The sequence below is a fragment of the Columba livia genome, chromosome 1 (genome assembly GCF_036013475.1).
Source record: "Columba livia isolate bColLiv1 breed racing homer chromosome 1, bColLiv1.pat.W.v2, whole genome shotgun sequence".
NCBI classification, from domain to species: domain Eukaryota; kingdom Metazoa; phylum Chordata; class Aves; order Columbiformes; family Columbidae; genus Columba; species Columba livia.
The window spans coordinates 106,791,625-106,807,972 of NC_088602.1; the positions used below are offsets into that span (position 1 = coordinate 106,791,625).

Consider the following 16,348-nt stretch of genomic DNA (forward strand, 5'->3'; position numbering starts at 1 on the left):
TGTTACACTAAGCTGAAAACCTGCTTACTTGAAATATGTTTGCCCATCTGTAAAGCCTGGATTCAATCATCCCTTTATGTTTTAACCAGACAGACTGAAATAACAGATTAAAGCATTTACTTTAATTTCCCTTAACACAAAGTCAAGAGCAAGCCAACTCCCCAATATCTTGCTAAAGGTATTTAATAATGAAAAGGCCCTGCTCCTTACTCCCCATACTATATGATCTTGAATGCAATGTCCCAAGATAAATATTTACTTTTCACCTTCCATGTCTCATTAACTTTCCATGTAGCAAATTTTAGGGCAATGGAACCAACAAAAAACAAGTTCTGTTCAACAACAGTGAATGATTTAACTGCTGTCTCCTTAAGTGGTAGCACTGTTGATTTTTACCCTTACTGATGAAAACAGCCCACTCAGTCCACTACCACTATGAAGCTTTTTTCCTTCCCTCTCTCCTGTCAAAATCTGTATCATTTGTACCAGTAAGTTTTTATACTTGCCAGCCAGCAGTCAGGTACCACCACAGCATAGGCAATAATTAAGACTCACAGTACAGTTATCCGCCAAGTAACCAGTTACAGTAGTAGTATATGGACCAACAATCAAGCCAACATTTTTTGGGACATCAAAAGAATAAAAGAAATGGACCCATAATTAGAGACAGTTCTTAAACTGGTTCCAGTTTCTACAGCTTTGCACTGGGAAAAGAACTTTGCACTGGCCACTTTAAATCTGCAGCTTCCGGCATGTATGACTTCCTCCTTTTGGGGAGGACAGGGCAGTTGTTCCAAAGTCAGCACATTCACAAAGAATTCTTGTCATTTCAGACACGTGATCCTCTCTTTTTCCTTGCATTTGCTTCCTTGCCCCACTCTTTTACCTTCTGTCTCATCTTTTTAGGAAACCCATGCTCATTCATTTCCTTCCTTATTCCTTACATCACCACCACAACATTAAAGAATAACTCAGTTTAATAATGCATTCTAGGCCAGCAAATTAGCATGAAACCCAAACTGAACTAGTGTGCAGCTAAACCCCAGACCACTTCACTTCTGCCACTTCACATGGTACTGAGGCAGTAAGATTGAGTACAAACTCTGGAATAACTGAAGTGTTCATACCACATTTAGCCTATCTGCTTTCAACAACTTAAAGGATTCCTGCTAGGTGCATCTCCACAGAGACTGCAGAACAAATCAGATATTTTTCTGCTCCACAAACATGCTAATCCCTCACAAGCTGCTCATCATTCAGCAGCACTTCTTTGCTAAGCAGCCAGGCACAAGCTTGACTGAAGTCGTTCTATTATGCAATTAAATTAAGAAAATTAAAACAACAATATGCCCTTTCATCAGGTCTTCTTTTGGTTATACCACACATGATTTACCTTGAAGGGCTAATTAATTCTCCAAAGTTGGAGACTCCTTTTTAAAATGTTTGAGGCATCAGTGGTTGCTTGAAGGCATCAGAAAATTTCAGCAATCTTAGGATGTCTCACTCAAATCCACTTAACACCACCTCACTCCAACCTCAGATATGCTGTATCAAGCACTGATAAGTGAAAAGGACATCCATGATTAAAACAGTAGGAACGCCTACATCAAAATATTAATTCAAGTAGTTGGGTTTGGTTGTGGGTGAGGTTTTTTTTGTTTTGTTTTTGGTTTTTTGTTTGTTCTTTCTTGGTTTGTTAGGTTGGGTTTTTTTGTTTTGTTTTTGGGTGTTTTTTTTTTTTCCACACTCAGGAGCAACAGAAACAAGCTCCAGTTGCCAAGTATGAAATACTGCTGTTAACATTTGATAACTACTTGCCAGAAGGAATGAAAATACTCAGAGTTGTAACTCTAGAGAACAAAAATACTGTGTATTAGATTTGAGAGACACATATTTCTCAAGGGAGTTAATGCTCAGTTAAAACAGACAGTTTTGGAATCCCAGAACACTTGAAGAGATTATTTGCAGCAGTTGCAGATGCTCCTCTGAAAATTTAGCCACAAAGAAGCCATTATTTGACAGTGACCTTTGAACACGAGCACAACTTGGAGTACAGTTACTGTAAAGCATCCAGTCTGGCCCAATGCAGAACACTAGGTAGTTTCACCCAGATACTCTAACACTGAGCTCAGTAATCAGCTACTGAGCCAGACTATCTCTAAAAGAATTCTGGTTTAAGACCTCTTCATACCAGAGGATTGACAAAATCTTAGGAAGCTAAGGGAACAGAATAGCATTCATTTGAAAATACTCACTGCATTTCTGAATTCAATTTTTTGTCACCCTGATTTTGAATCATTTCCTCTAGCAAGCAAGAATGTAACATAACCAAAGAAAGCAACAGGACACAAAGCACTTATGCAAGCTTCTGCACCCAATCAATTTTTCTCTTGGTAGCTACACTTTCAGAGAAATGTGGAAAAACCCAAACTACTTCATTAAGAATACATTGAAGAGTTAATGTACATTAGTAGCCAAAATGCAGAATATACTAATAGAAAACAGCAACCTGAATGACTGGCATATTGTTTCAGTTCAGAGCTGTGTAAATTAATCATTTTAATATATGAAGTCATTGTTTTGTACAAGTCTGAAATTCTCATAGGTGGGCATTCTACCTGTCAGCTCCAATTATTCAAAAACCTCACAGGAAAAGGAAGTGTGCAGAGACAAGGTGGGGAAGATGCCAGGAATAAGGGATGAAGGGAACACACCTGAGAAGAGAGATTCATTTCTAGCCAGGTGAGGTCCCAGAGCAGTTCAAGAGGGTGGGAGGAGACCAGGCCTGCAACCTGACTGCTCTGGCACCCAAGTCCACTCACAGTGCCTCCCTCCTTCCACCACCACTGATGGAAATACAGTAACCAGGCTTACAGGACTTCCTCTCATTCATACACTACTTTGAGGCATTTTGCCAATGCCAATATTGTATCTTAGTGTTAATCACAAAAAAAATCCAAAATTAGGAGTGTTACAGAAATGCTTCGTGAGCAAAATGTTCATAAATTTAAAGTCCAGAGATGAAGGGAAACTTTAGGCTCCAGTGCCTGTATTTTATATGTCCTAGATTTCCTTTAGATACTAAAACAGAGAAATAATTCGAAGATACAGAAGTCACCACAGTTTATGGAAAGCCTATAGCCTCATCCTACTACCTTCCTCACTCATAAAGAGTACAGAGCAGTACATAATAATTTGCAGATAATTTGTTATCACTTAGTCATCAAATCCTGCATGGCAACCTTTTCCTTAACACTTGAAAACTTTAGCATTGTATTCCTTTTGTCCTGGTTAAAAGCATGTCCCTGCATGGAAAAACAAGCATGCAGAGCACAGTAGTATTTGTAACACACTATCCACAGAAGCTTCCACAGAAATAACACCAGGCTCAACTGAGTTCAGAACAGTTGCCTGAACTGGTCCTTTTCCTTCAACAACAGCTACAAAAATAAACCCATGCCTCACAAGAGTAAAAGGACCTGCTCCAAGCACACCCCAAAGACCCTGCTTTGATTATTCCCCAGGACAAAGGAGGTAGCTTTTGGCTGACGTGTTAACAGATACAAATGAAATAAAACTGGCAACAGACACCTCTCAGGTATGAAGTTTGGAAGTCTTCTGTCACAATCCCCTCCCGCCCCTGAAAATTCCTTTGTAATCAGCCACAAGAACACAGATCATTAGGTTTCTCTGTGAACTTACTCCATTTCATTGTTCTGTATTACAGAAGGTTAAGAGTAGGAGGCTGATTTTTCTCAGTTGCCACAGAACTTGTCTCCCACACAGAAGCAAATACTGAATACAGGCAAATCAAGCTATACTGTGCCACAACAGCAAGTGCATGAACTTCCCAGCACACCCATGTAATCACCATAGTCAACATAAACCACCCAGTACATCCAAGCATCCTTATGAAAGACACAGGTAAAACACCCATGAATCAGAATGAGCTCTCCAAGTATTAAAGATATCCAGCTACTAGTAAGATAATTCCACCCTCATTCTTCCCCCTGCACTTCTACCACCTTTATATCAGTTCAGATTGTCAAGAGGAATATACACAAAACACAGCCACATAAGATAAGTTTCTCCACCAAACATTTGCAGCATTTCTGAGAGCATAATAGGTTTTTCCCTTGTACCCAGCTAAATATTCTACATTCCTCTTGCACTAATCACTTCTCCTTTCTTCCAATGTTCTGCACAAGTTAAATGCAAACCACCTTTTCCCTCCCAACACACATTTCACAGCTACCAGCCATTTTTCTCCCCAAAGCATCCAACCAACTAGGGACTGAACTCCATATGTTTTTCTGTGTTGACAGATGACAAGCTAAAACAGCTCTGCCACCAAACAGAGCACTCCCAGCCTCTCTTATTCCTGCATCTTCCTTTACACACCACACTCAACAAGGGGAAGTTGGTGTGGGTAGCATCTAAAGCCAACTCACAACATGTGAAGAGATTGTGCTGACATAAAAAGGAGAGGGAAGGGTGAAAAAGTGCTTAAGCCAACGACATGACCATACCACCTGAGGTCTGATTTTTCTATGTAAAGTCAATTCTGTTTACATCACTCTGGCACAGTTAGGTCAGGTAGCTTCCACAGAACAACAGAGGCTGGAAGGGACCTCTGGAGATTGTTTCATCCAATCCCCTGCTCATGGCAGGCTCAATCACAGCAGGTTGCTTAGGGTCACAAGCAGTCATGTTTTTACTGTTTCTACAGATTGAGACTCTACCGCCTCCATGGGCAACCTGTGCCAGTGGTCAGCCACCCTCACAATGAAAAGCATTTTCTTAGGTTCCAATAAAGTAGAAGAGTTTCTTAGGAACAGTTTAGAGGAGGAATTGGCACTGTTAGGTTAACAGTTGAATTAGATGATTTTTAAAGGCCTTTTCCAATCAAAATGATTCTATGATTTTAAGTTCCATGTGTTTCAACTTGTGCTCACTGCTTCTTGTCCTGTCACACAGGAGAACACTAAGGAAAGTCCAGCTTCTCCTTTTCTATTCCTCCCATTAAGTTATATATATATATATATATATATATATATATATATATACACACACATATATACATACATACACATACATATAAAGTGACATGGCATTCAGAGGCATGGTTTAGTGGTGGACTTGGTAGTGTTAGGTTAACAGTAGGACTTGATTTTAAGGGTCTTTTCCAATCTAAATCATTCTACGAGTCAAAATGGGTAAGAACCTAGGCCTTCTTTACTCCAGGCTGAACAGTCCTAGCTTATCCAGCCCACCTGTATGACAGACACTCCAGTTTGTTAATCATGCTCATGGCCCCTTCTTGGACCCACTCCAATAGGACCAACTCTCTCTTGTACTGGGGAGCCCAGCACTGGACCCAGCACTCCAGATATGCCTAATCAGGACTGAGTTGAGGGGGAGGAACACTAAGCTGAAAGCAAGCCTGTACTTGTGCATGGGGTCATTCTTCCCAGATGCAAGGTTTGGCATTCCCTTTGGTCAAACTTCACTGGGTCCCTGTAGGCCAGGAGTGCCTACAGTACATTAATCACTTCTCCTGGTTTTGTGTCATCCACAAGCTTGCTGAGGATGTACTCTACTCCAAAGTCCAGGTCATTAACAAAGATATTAAAGTGTACTGTCCCCACTATCTATCCTTCCTTGATTACACTTTCACTGACTGGTCTTCAGGTGGAGATCATAATCTTTTGGGCCTGTCCAGTTTTCAATCCACCTCACTGTGAGCCTTTTACCCTGTACTTCACCACTTTGTCCATGAAGATGTTACTGGAAACAGTGTGGAAAGCCCTGCTAAAGTCTAGATAAACGGTAACCTCTACTCTTCCCCTTCACCATCAAGCCAGTCTTTTGACCACTGAATACAGGTGGGTCAGGCATGCTTTCCCCTTTGTAAATTCATATCAGCTACACTTAAACACTCCTTAGTCCTCAACAGCTTTGGAAATAGTTTCCAAGACTATTTACTCCATCACATTCCCAGGTATCAAGATAAAATTGACTGGCCTGGAGTTCCCTGGTTCACCCCTCTTGCTCTTTTGAAGATAGGAAAAATACTGATTTTCTTTCAGTCCCAGATACACGGAGAGAATCATTTTAGGACCACACATATGCAAGGAATAAGGAACCTGGTCCTTGGTAAAAAGTACCACACACCTTTCACAGTCCACACCTACCTTCTCTCATAATCCCCACATGCAGGAATCTCCCAAAATTGACTTCCCTCTTCCACTCACTAGAATGAGGTCTGTGGAAGCACAACTTCAGCCAAAGAAACGCAAGGGAGGAAAAACAAAGCTATTTGAACTTTCCTAAGGCCATCATTGAAAATCTGAACTTTCTTGTAGTTTCAAAAACATGACTAAAACTTCAGTAATAAGAGTGACTACAAAAACAAAATATATAGGGGATTTAAGATGGCACTAGCACACAAACATTTTCCAAGATGTTCATACAGTCATGTGTCATTTTTATGGAACAATAAGTAGATTAAATCTTTGTAAAAAGTTTCAACATCAACATAAAGATAACAAAAATGATACAGCCATTTTTCCCTAGCCCTTCTTACACCACAATAAAAATTCAAATTCAACGTACACAAACAGTAAGTTATTACTTAAAATACTAGGCAAGAATTCAGCCAAAAGCAACTGTGTTGACAGTGAACAGGAATCTGTGCTTATAGAATCATAGAATCATTTCTGTTGGTAGAGACCCTCAGATAACCAAGTCCAACCAGAACCTAACTCTAGCACTGAACTATGTCCCTAAGAACCTCCTCTAAACACCTTTCAAACACCTCCAGGGATAGTAACTCCACCACCTCCCTGAGCAGCCTGTTCCAACACCTGACAATCCCTTCTGTGAAAAAACATTTCCTAATATGCAATCTGAACCTCCCCGGCACAATTTGAGGCCATTTCTTCTTGTCCTTTCACTTGTTACTTAGGAGAAGAGACCAACCCCCTCCATGCTACAGCCTCCTTTCAGGTAGTTGCAGAGCACAACGAAGTCTCCTCTCAGCCTCCTTTTCTCCAGGTTAAACAGCCCCAGTTCCCCCAGCTGCTCCTCAGACTTCTGCAAGCAGTGCAAAGTGCATGTGTATATAAACAAACCAACCCATCATTCCCAGAAATGCAACCTGTTTATTTTACGTTACTTAGAAATCAGCAACATGGAATCACCTTTTTCTACTGCTGATAAAAACAGATTTTTATTTTTCAGTTATTTCACAAAAACAGGGTAAGATTCCTTAATCATCTTTAAGAGAAAACTCTACATAAAACCTTATTTTTTTTCAGCAACCATAGATCTATCAGCTCCATCCACTTCCATAATGAAAAAAATACATTAAAGAAGTTATTCCTCCAGCCTTCCTCTACTCAATTTCTTGTATTAGGACAACCAAAAATTTAATTTAGTGTACACATAAAACCAGAAGTGATCTTGTGTATTGAATACCACATGTTTTTTGTGACTCTTAAGTTCTTGAAGTTTCCTGTAATTTCAGCCTCAATAAAAACACATTACAACATCAGGGAGGTTTAAGCTCTAAGTGTTCTTCAAGAAGATGGAGAACTGTAGTTGCTGGATTACACTATTAAAAACATCTGCTATCAAACTGCAGAATAGTGGTACCACCACATCTCAAAGTACCACCAGTAAGCACATACACAGAGTAAGACTCATCTTAAACAGTGTTACATACAACACTCATGATCTTATCTAAGGTCAATTTTGTAAGGCGTCTTATAATTTGAAATTCAACACGAGAACAGGTTTGGCTCCACGTTCACGTAGAAGTGATGTGGCAGAACACTTCCACTGGCAGCATTTAAAAACCAATATTCCATTTCCACCTAGTCTTAAAAACAAAAACTTCTTTTGAAAATTCAAAAACTGCCTGGACACATTCTTGTGTAGCCTCATCTAAGTGTTCCTGCTCTGGCAGGGGGATTGGACTAGATGATCTTTTGAGGTCCCTTCCAATCCCAAATCTACTGTGATTCTGTGTAAAGGTTAAATAGTGAACTTCTACAAGGACAGATAATGCAGTTTTAAGAATTGGTTATTTCAACACATTCAATCACAAAACACCACAACATGGAGCTTAATTAAATCAGTGAAAGCAGAATTAAGGTTTACTAGACTGTATCATGGCATTCCCACTCTATCTTAGTCTCACACAAACTTTCAAGCATCATTTAACTGAGGAAGTACAGTAACAAGGTTGGGCAGTTCTATTCCTCATCATAGAATCACAAAATGGTTTTTGTTGGAAAGATCAAAGATCAAATGCTTTCTTGGAGACAAGAATCCCCTATCAAGGAGTTTTTCTTACTTTGATATGACTTCTGCTGCACATCAAACCTGCAGCAGAAGCTGAGCACCATTAGTGTAAAAGTAATTTAAATATACAGATACATTTTTGTCATTATTTTTCCAAGTGAATACCACATTCCTGGCAGCATTAGCCACTCTACATCTGTTTCGTACTTTGGTGTTAATAAACACGCCGTTCAGTGCTTTTGGAATACAGCAGAGGCATGCAACCTAGGTAGAGGGTACAGCTTAGATAAGACCATAGTAAAGGGGCAGAAAGTAAAGGGCAAGAAACACCACAGACTGTACCAGTTACATAAAACACTTTTCTGTTTTACCTTCCTCTTCTTACCAGGATAGCAACCCTTGATGTGAGCCAAACTGCAAAGTGAAGCATCAAAATAAAACTATGTTCTCATGCTTTAATGTAGTCATCCCAAAGCCAATGTAAGTGCTACTTAAGATCATTTTCTTTCTTGAATAAAGCACACCGCACATATTAAGTTATACTAGCAAATGAAGACTCATTGTTGCAACATACATATTAAAAGAACCAAAAAGAAAACCCAACATTGACCAGTGATTTAGAGCTCATTCACGCTTCAAGACTAACTTTAGATTGTTAATATGTACTTCATGTTAACAACTAAAAACCCAAGGCCACATTTTTTCCCTGCCAGCCCACAGACTGACTTCCCCATTAATACATGCTTGGCTTCTGGGAGAAGACCAGAGCCCTACTGAAGGGATTTTGCATTTTAAGAGCACTCAGGAAGAATAAATCCTACTGACCAATTGAGAATGCACCACACACAAAAGTTCTCAGAAAATCTGTACCAGTGCAAAGAAATAAGCAATCAAACACAAACACTGGCCTACAGGAGAGACCCATTATTAGGAATATCATTAATAAAACACAGTGAAAGGTTTTTCTTTTTTTCTGGGTAACAGTGCCTGACTACAACAGAGCCAGCAAAGTCAAGGCTAAAATACTTGCAGCATGCCTGAATCTGAAACTACTTGAACAGGAAAGAATGAACACAAAAGGATCACCTTCCAGAATCTACCTCTATTTTATTTGCATAAGTATTTGTTAAACATCTGATATGACTGCACAGTTGCTTAAGAAATCAAGCACCATAAGCAAACTTTTCCTAGTTTGTTTATTGCACAAATACAGGGTTCCTGGATTCATCAATATCTGAAGGATCACTCCTGATGACTCCTGCATCATAACACAACGCAAAAAAACCTCACTACAGGGAAATATTGAGGGTAAGCTTTTGGAAAACCTTTTAGAAGCCACTCATCGCTGCCGGGAACACTGAGGGACTATTTTCAGCTAGCTATTAGAGGAATGTTTCTCAGTTATATACAGTAAGTCCTTCAAGGACATTCCACAAGACAAAAATTAAGATACCAAGCATGCCAAATCCCAACATCTAAAACAACTCTGAAGAAGCAACTACTTAGGTACTGCCCCTTCAAAAACAAGGCAGAAAGAGAATGAAAGCAGCAAAGAACTGCTAGGTTATTGTACCTTTCATAGTAATTGCATGCAGAGTTGAAGATACAGGCTCTTTAGGAAGGACAGGCAGGAGGAGACAATGCAGAAAGTGTAACTAGGTCAACAACCAGCTGGAATGCATGGGAATGGATCAGGACCTGACTGAAACCTTGTGGGTAGAATTAAAGGGAGGGCAGGGACAGATGACATTATAGTGAGGTTTTGCTACAGGCCACCTGACCAGGAAGACCAAGCAGATGAAGCCCTCTACAGACAGGACCAGCCTCACATTCAAGAGCCCTGGTCCTCATGGAGAACTTCAACCACTCCAGTATCTGCTGGAAGAACACTACAACAGAGCAAAAGCAATTCAGGAGGTTCTTGGAATGCATTGATAACTTCCTTTTTCAAGCAACAGAGCAGCCAACAAGACAAGGTGCTATGCTGGACCTTGTTCTCACCAACAAAGAGAAGGCTGGTGGGGAATGTGAAGCTCAAGGGCAGTCTTGGCTGCAGGGACCATGAAATGGTGGAGTTTAAAACCCTTAGGATAGTAAGGACAGTACTCAGCAAGCTCACTGCCCTGGACTTCAGGAGAGAAGACTTTGGCCTCTTCAGGGATCTGCTTGGTAGAGTACCATGGGATAAAGCCCTGGAGGGAGGAGGGGCCCAAGAAAGCCAGTTATTTTTCACAGTTCACCTCCTCCAAGCTGAGCAGTGATGAATCCCAACAAAGAGGAAGTCAGGCAGAAATGCCAGGAGACTTGAATGGATGAACAAGGAGCTCCTGGACAAACTCAAACAAAAAGGAAGCCGACAGAGGGTAGAAGCAAGGACAAGCAGCCTGAGAGAGATACAGAGCAGCCAGGGATGAGGTTCAGAAAGCTAAAGCCCTGATGGAATTAGATCTGTCAAGACACATCAAGGGCAACAAGAAAAGCTTCTACAGGCACACTGGTGAGAAATACTAGGGAAAACATGGGCCCACTCCAGAAGGAAATGGTACACCTGGTTACCCAGAATATGGAGAACGCAGAGATACTCTATGACTTTTTTGCCTCAATCTTCAACAGCGAGTGCTCCAGCCACAATGGTGAAGTTGCAGAACACAAAGGCAGGGACTGGGAGAACAAAGAACTGCCCGTGTAGGAGAAGACCATGTTCAAAACCATCTGAGGAACCTGAGTATGCACAAGTCCATGGGACCAGATGAGATGTACCCACAGGTCCTGAGGGAACTGGAAGATTAAGTTGCTGACCCACTGTTCATTGTATTTGAGAAGCTGTAGCAGTCCAGTAAAGTTCCCACTGACTGGACAAGGGGAAACATAACTCCCACTTTTAAAAGATGAAAAAAAGACTACCAAATGAACTACTGGCCAGTCAGTCTCAACTCCGTGCCCAGCAATATCATGGAGCAGATCCTCCTGGAAACTACACCAAGGCACACAAAAATATAGGGAAGTGACTGGTGACAGCCAAAGTGGCTTCACTAAGGGCAAATCATGCCTGACAAATTTGGTAGCCTATTACAATTGGGTTACAGCACTGGTAGATAAGGGAAGAGCAAGTGATGTCATCTACCTGGAGTTGTACAAAGCATTTGACACAGCCCTGCACAACATCCTTATCTCTAAATTGGAGAGACACTGATTCAATGGATGGACCACCCACTGGATAAGGAATTGGTTGGATAGTCACATTCAGAGAGTTGCTCAATGTCCAAGTGAAGATCAGTGATGAGTGGTGTTCCTGAGGGGTCAGTATTGGCACTGGCACTATTTAACATCTTTCTCAGCAAGATGTGACAGTGGGATTGAGAGCACCCTCAGCAAGTTTGTAGATGACACCAAGCTGTGTGGTGCAGTCAACATGTTGGATGGAGGTGATGCCATCCAGAGGGACTCCAACAGGCTTTACAGATGTGCCCATGCAAACCTCCTGAAATTCAACAAGACCAAGTGCAAGGCCCTGCATATGGGTCAGAACAATCCCAAGCACAAATACAGGCTGTGCAGATAATGGATTGAAAACAGCCCTAAGGAGAAAGGCCTGGGAATCTCTACTGATGACAAGCTCAACATTACCCAGCAATGAGCACTTGCATCCCAGAAAGCCAACCATCATATCCTAGGCTGCATCAAAGAAGTGTGACCAGCAGATCAAGGGAGGTAATTCTCCCCTCTGCTCCACTCTCATGAGAACCCACTTGGAGCACTACATACAGCTCTGGGGCTCCCAACACAAGGTTGTCATGGACCTGTTGGAACAAGTCCAGAGGAGGCCACAAAGATGATCAGAGGGCTGGAACACCTCTCATGTGAAGACAGGCTGAGAGAGTTGGGGCTGTTCAGCCTGGAGAACATAAGGCTCTGGGGAGACCTTATAGCAGCCTTCCGGTACCTAAAGGGGCCTACAAGAAAGCTGGAGAGAGACTTTTTACAAGGACAGGTAGTGATAGGCAGGGGTAATGGCTTTAAACTGAAAGAGGGTAGATTTAAATTAGATAAAAGGAAAAAAATTATTCACTATGAGGGTGGTGACTCACTGGAACTGGCTGCCCAGAGAAGCTGCAGATGCCCCATCCCTGGAATGTTCAAGGCCAGGTTAGATGGGGCTTTTAGCCACCTGGTCTAGAGGAAGGTGTCCCCGCCCATGGCAGGGGGGTTGGAGCTAGATGATCTCTGAAGGTCCCTTCTAATGAAAACCATTTTATGATTCTATGGCATGTCAAAAGCAGTTTTTATTTCCTGCAGGAAACCAGGTTGTTTCCTGTCCCATGGTCTTAACCTTCACCTTTACAGAAAACAGTTCCTTCATGTCTGAGCAAGCAGCCATTGAGTACTTGACATCATGCTGGAGATTCAGGTAATTATATTTTCAGAGTTTCATTCATAAAGCATCTTCAAAACAGGAAAACCAACAAAAGCAGGGAATGAGTTCACAGCAGTCTTTACTACTAAAAACAGAAAGCTATTAATTCCTGTATTAATGCCTCCTGACAAGCCCTATTTGTGCTATGACACACAGCAGGCCAGTTCTTGGTCCAGGCCTGTCAGAACTAGACTATGGAGACCCGCAGGGCTCAGCTCAAAACAGCCCAGCCAAGAACACAGGCTGAGCCCATACTGCTGGCTGCTAAGGGAGGCTGCTAAGGGAGCACAAACAACACAGGCCCATTCCTGAATTGCAGCTGACATTTAGCTGCAAATACACCTTTAGTCAGGTTTGATCGAGTTGCAGGCTCCAGAGGCATTTACTTGAGCCTTGTTTAATCTTTATATGGTGTTCACATACAGATCATAGTCAAGGAGTCAGCAAATTTTTATAACATACCATAAATCAATACTGTAAAGAAAGAGAGATAAGCATATCATCTGCATGTTATCACTGTAATTGTATGTTTCAACACTTCAGACAACCCAATACTTGACAGAAACAGTGAAACTGAGCTACAGGGCTCAGAGAGGCTGTTTCCCCCACAATAAGTTCAAACATATTTAATGCGTTTTTACTGCTAACTGCAGACAGCTCCAGTCATAGAAACAGAATCTGCCTCCTTAGAAAAACCAAGTCCAAGCATCTCCAGTACATTAGGCAACAAAATTACCCATTACAGAGAATATTAACTTAAAAATAACTCTATATACAGCCAAGTGCTCAAAGGTTTTATTTATGAGTATTTCACTTATAATCTTAGAAACTGCCAAATCTTTATTTTAAGCCTTTCTCCTTCTTACACAATATTCTGACTTACTTGTGGAAAACTCTGCAGGAGATACAGAGTTTTCAACGCCAGTGACCTCTCCCTGTTTTCTTTGATAGTTCCATACTTCTCAGGAGATTAACTATAAATCAACAACAGCTAGAACCACTGATTATCTGCTTATTAAACCCAAGCAGCACCAATTCCAAATTGTCTTTACTACAGCAAGATGCAGCTCAACACACAAGCAGTTTTCCCAGGTAGAAATTCAGGTGGAGGTTTCAGAGACAGTGGAAAGGAAGAGCCAATACAACACCTCTCCTCATCATTTAGTTTCTCTTAAACACCCCTGTTTCTGGGAGACTGTTCCCTTAGAAAGGCATTTTTTAAATTTAGTCTTTAAAGTAAGGAAACTCAAATACAAGGCTCAAAAGGGATGCAGAAATAAAGCCTTGCCAACTCTTTCTCCCATCCAAAAGTTTAGATCACCACAGTCAAGAACAAGCACATGAAACTGTGGTCCTGCCCTATGAAGAACATGACTTGCATTCAAAACAAAGCATGAAAACATTGGTTTAACTGCATGCAATTCAAATGTGATTATGGTAAACACAACTGAAATAGTAGGAATTTCTTCATCATTCTCAAGATCCTTGCTGAGTGCATATTTTACTCCTGAAGAATGTACATGACATTTACCAGTCAAATATCCCAAAAGAACTGAATTGCCTGAAGAAAACAGGTCTGTTACTGAAGGCTTGTGGCATATACCCAGTCAGCCAGCCAGTGGCAGTCACCCACCAGAATTTACACCATTCTGTAGCACAAGCAGTTACTAGTTAATAGCTGCGCAAGTATTAACATGTGATGAAATCCCACCTTCCTAACATGGAGTTGTGTCTTTCAGATCCTTTCACTGACATCCAAAGACAGCCTCCCTCCTTTACTCCAAGAACCTCAAAAGAGTCAGGATGAAGACAAGCTAAACACAACAGAACACACAAAGAAACAAACAGATTCCAGAAGAATGTTAGCCATCTAGGAAGCGCCATCCCATTCTTTACAGTCATATTCAATCTTGATGCTAGACAATAACAGTGAAGCCTTTCTTTCATTCAGGATTAGGAAAACATGGGATAGCTACTGTGGTTAAATGTGAACACTGAGAACCATATTAAACCTATTTCAAACATATGTAACAATGTTCATATATAAGCAGATTTTTAAAGAAATAAACACATAACACACAGTTATTGTAAGATGCATTGCAACGGAACAAACTGTTGAAAAAACTTGCTTTCCTACAAGCTGGCATATTTAACAGCTATATTAATATCTAACAAAAATACATATTTGTCAAAAACTAAGGACATAGTGTTTTGAGAAATAAGGAGCATGCATTTATCAAGAAGTTAGAGTCTGCATTCTCCAGAATACTAACAAAGACAAAACAGCTTCAGCTGAGATACAGTGATGTTATCCTCAGAAGGTCCCAAAACACACATCTCATTTTGCTAAATGCTATTTCACAGCATTCCCAACCATTCTAAAGTTTTATTGTGCATGCAACTTGCATTAAGAGACTCAAGTTGATGATCCATGAGTCAGCATTAAACTAACTCCTTTTAACATAAACTACAAGCATACATCCACCAATTTTTCCTCTATAGAGAACTCTTAATGCTTTGGGTCATAAGCACTAGATGAGAGGAAAAACTCCACATGGAAAGTACAAGCCATCTTCAGAGCCATCATAGGCGGAAGAAATTCTTCACATCTCAAAGAGGTCTACTGTGCTAAAACAAACATAAGGAAAAAAGGCTTCTTCCCTTCTTTGATCTACACAGCAACACTTCCACACTTGGTCCACCCCCTAACCCCCATTTAGGCACATCCAACTTGACTGAAGAAAGATGCAAACGTTGTTTTCAAAAGTAAAGGGAAATGGAATAGGAAACCTACCTAAATGCAATACAATACTTAAGATAATTACACTGCACTATTTAATTAATAGAGTAGCTTTTATATCTTAGAGCAGCTAATTAACTGTGACTTATTTTCAATACATCTAGTTCTACCGATTTCCCTGGCATTTTTGACTGCAGAAACCAGTTAATGATGTAACCCCGGCCATGACAGTTCAGGGAACTAAACAGGCAAGGAGGTCATTGTGGGGGCTGGATGATATCCACAAAAATCCAGTTAGCTTCCTGATTCTGCTCATGCTAGATCAGTCGAGTGCAAGGAAACTAACAGGACCATCTCATTCGCCATTAGGTCAGCACTAAACTGGCTAAGCTACACTACAAAAACCTCACTGCAAAACAGAAACTGGAAGACTTTCACCATGAAACACAGCTGAACATCCTAATGCATGCTGTTGGGACCAGCTCCACTTCCCCCTCTCTGCTCCTGGCTCTCCAAAACGCAAACGCAGCAATGCCAAGAGGGGCACAGGACACAACAAAACCCTTGGGGTCAGGAACCTCCCTCTCAAATCAAGCTATTGACAGATTTTATATGCAGATGCAGGGAGCTTCCTTCACATCTCCCTCCCTCCAAAAAGGGAAATAAAAAGAACGGGGGAGGACACAGCAGGCCAGAGTGGCTTGGAGTAGGGGCCCAGCTTGACCTTCGCCGACATCACTACCCGGCTTTAGCGCCTACTGCATCTCCCCCCGACTCCCATGAAACCTTTTCACCCATCTTGGCCGTTGAGAAACGTGGTGGTTTCTCCGGTTTCTGGCTCGAACGTGCCCCCTACAGATAACTACGGAGCAAAGCTCCGAAACAGC

General features: G+C 41.2%; 1 protein-coding gene across 1 annotated transcript in view; it reads right to left on the reverse strand.

Moving 5' to 3' along the window:
* SMS (spermine synthase) overlaps positions 1 to 16,348 on the reverse strand; it is a 51,848-nt gene that overhangs the window by 34,525 nt on the left and 975 nt on the right. The gene's annotated exons all lie outside the window — the stretch shown is intronic.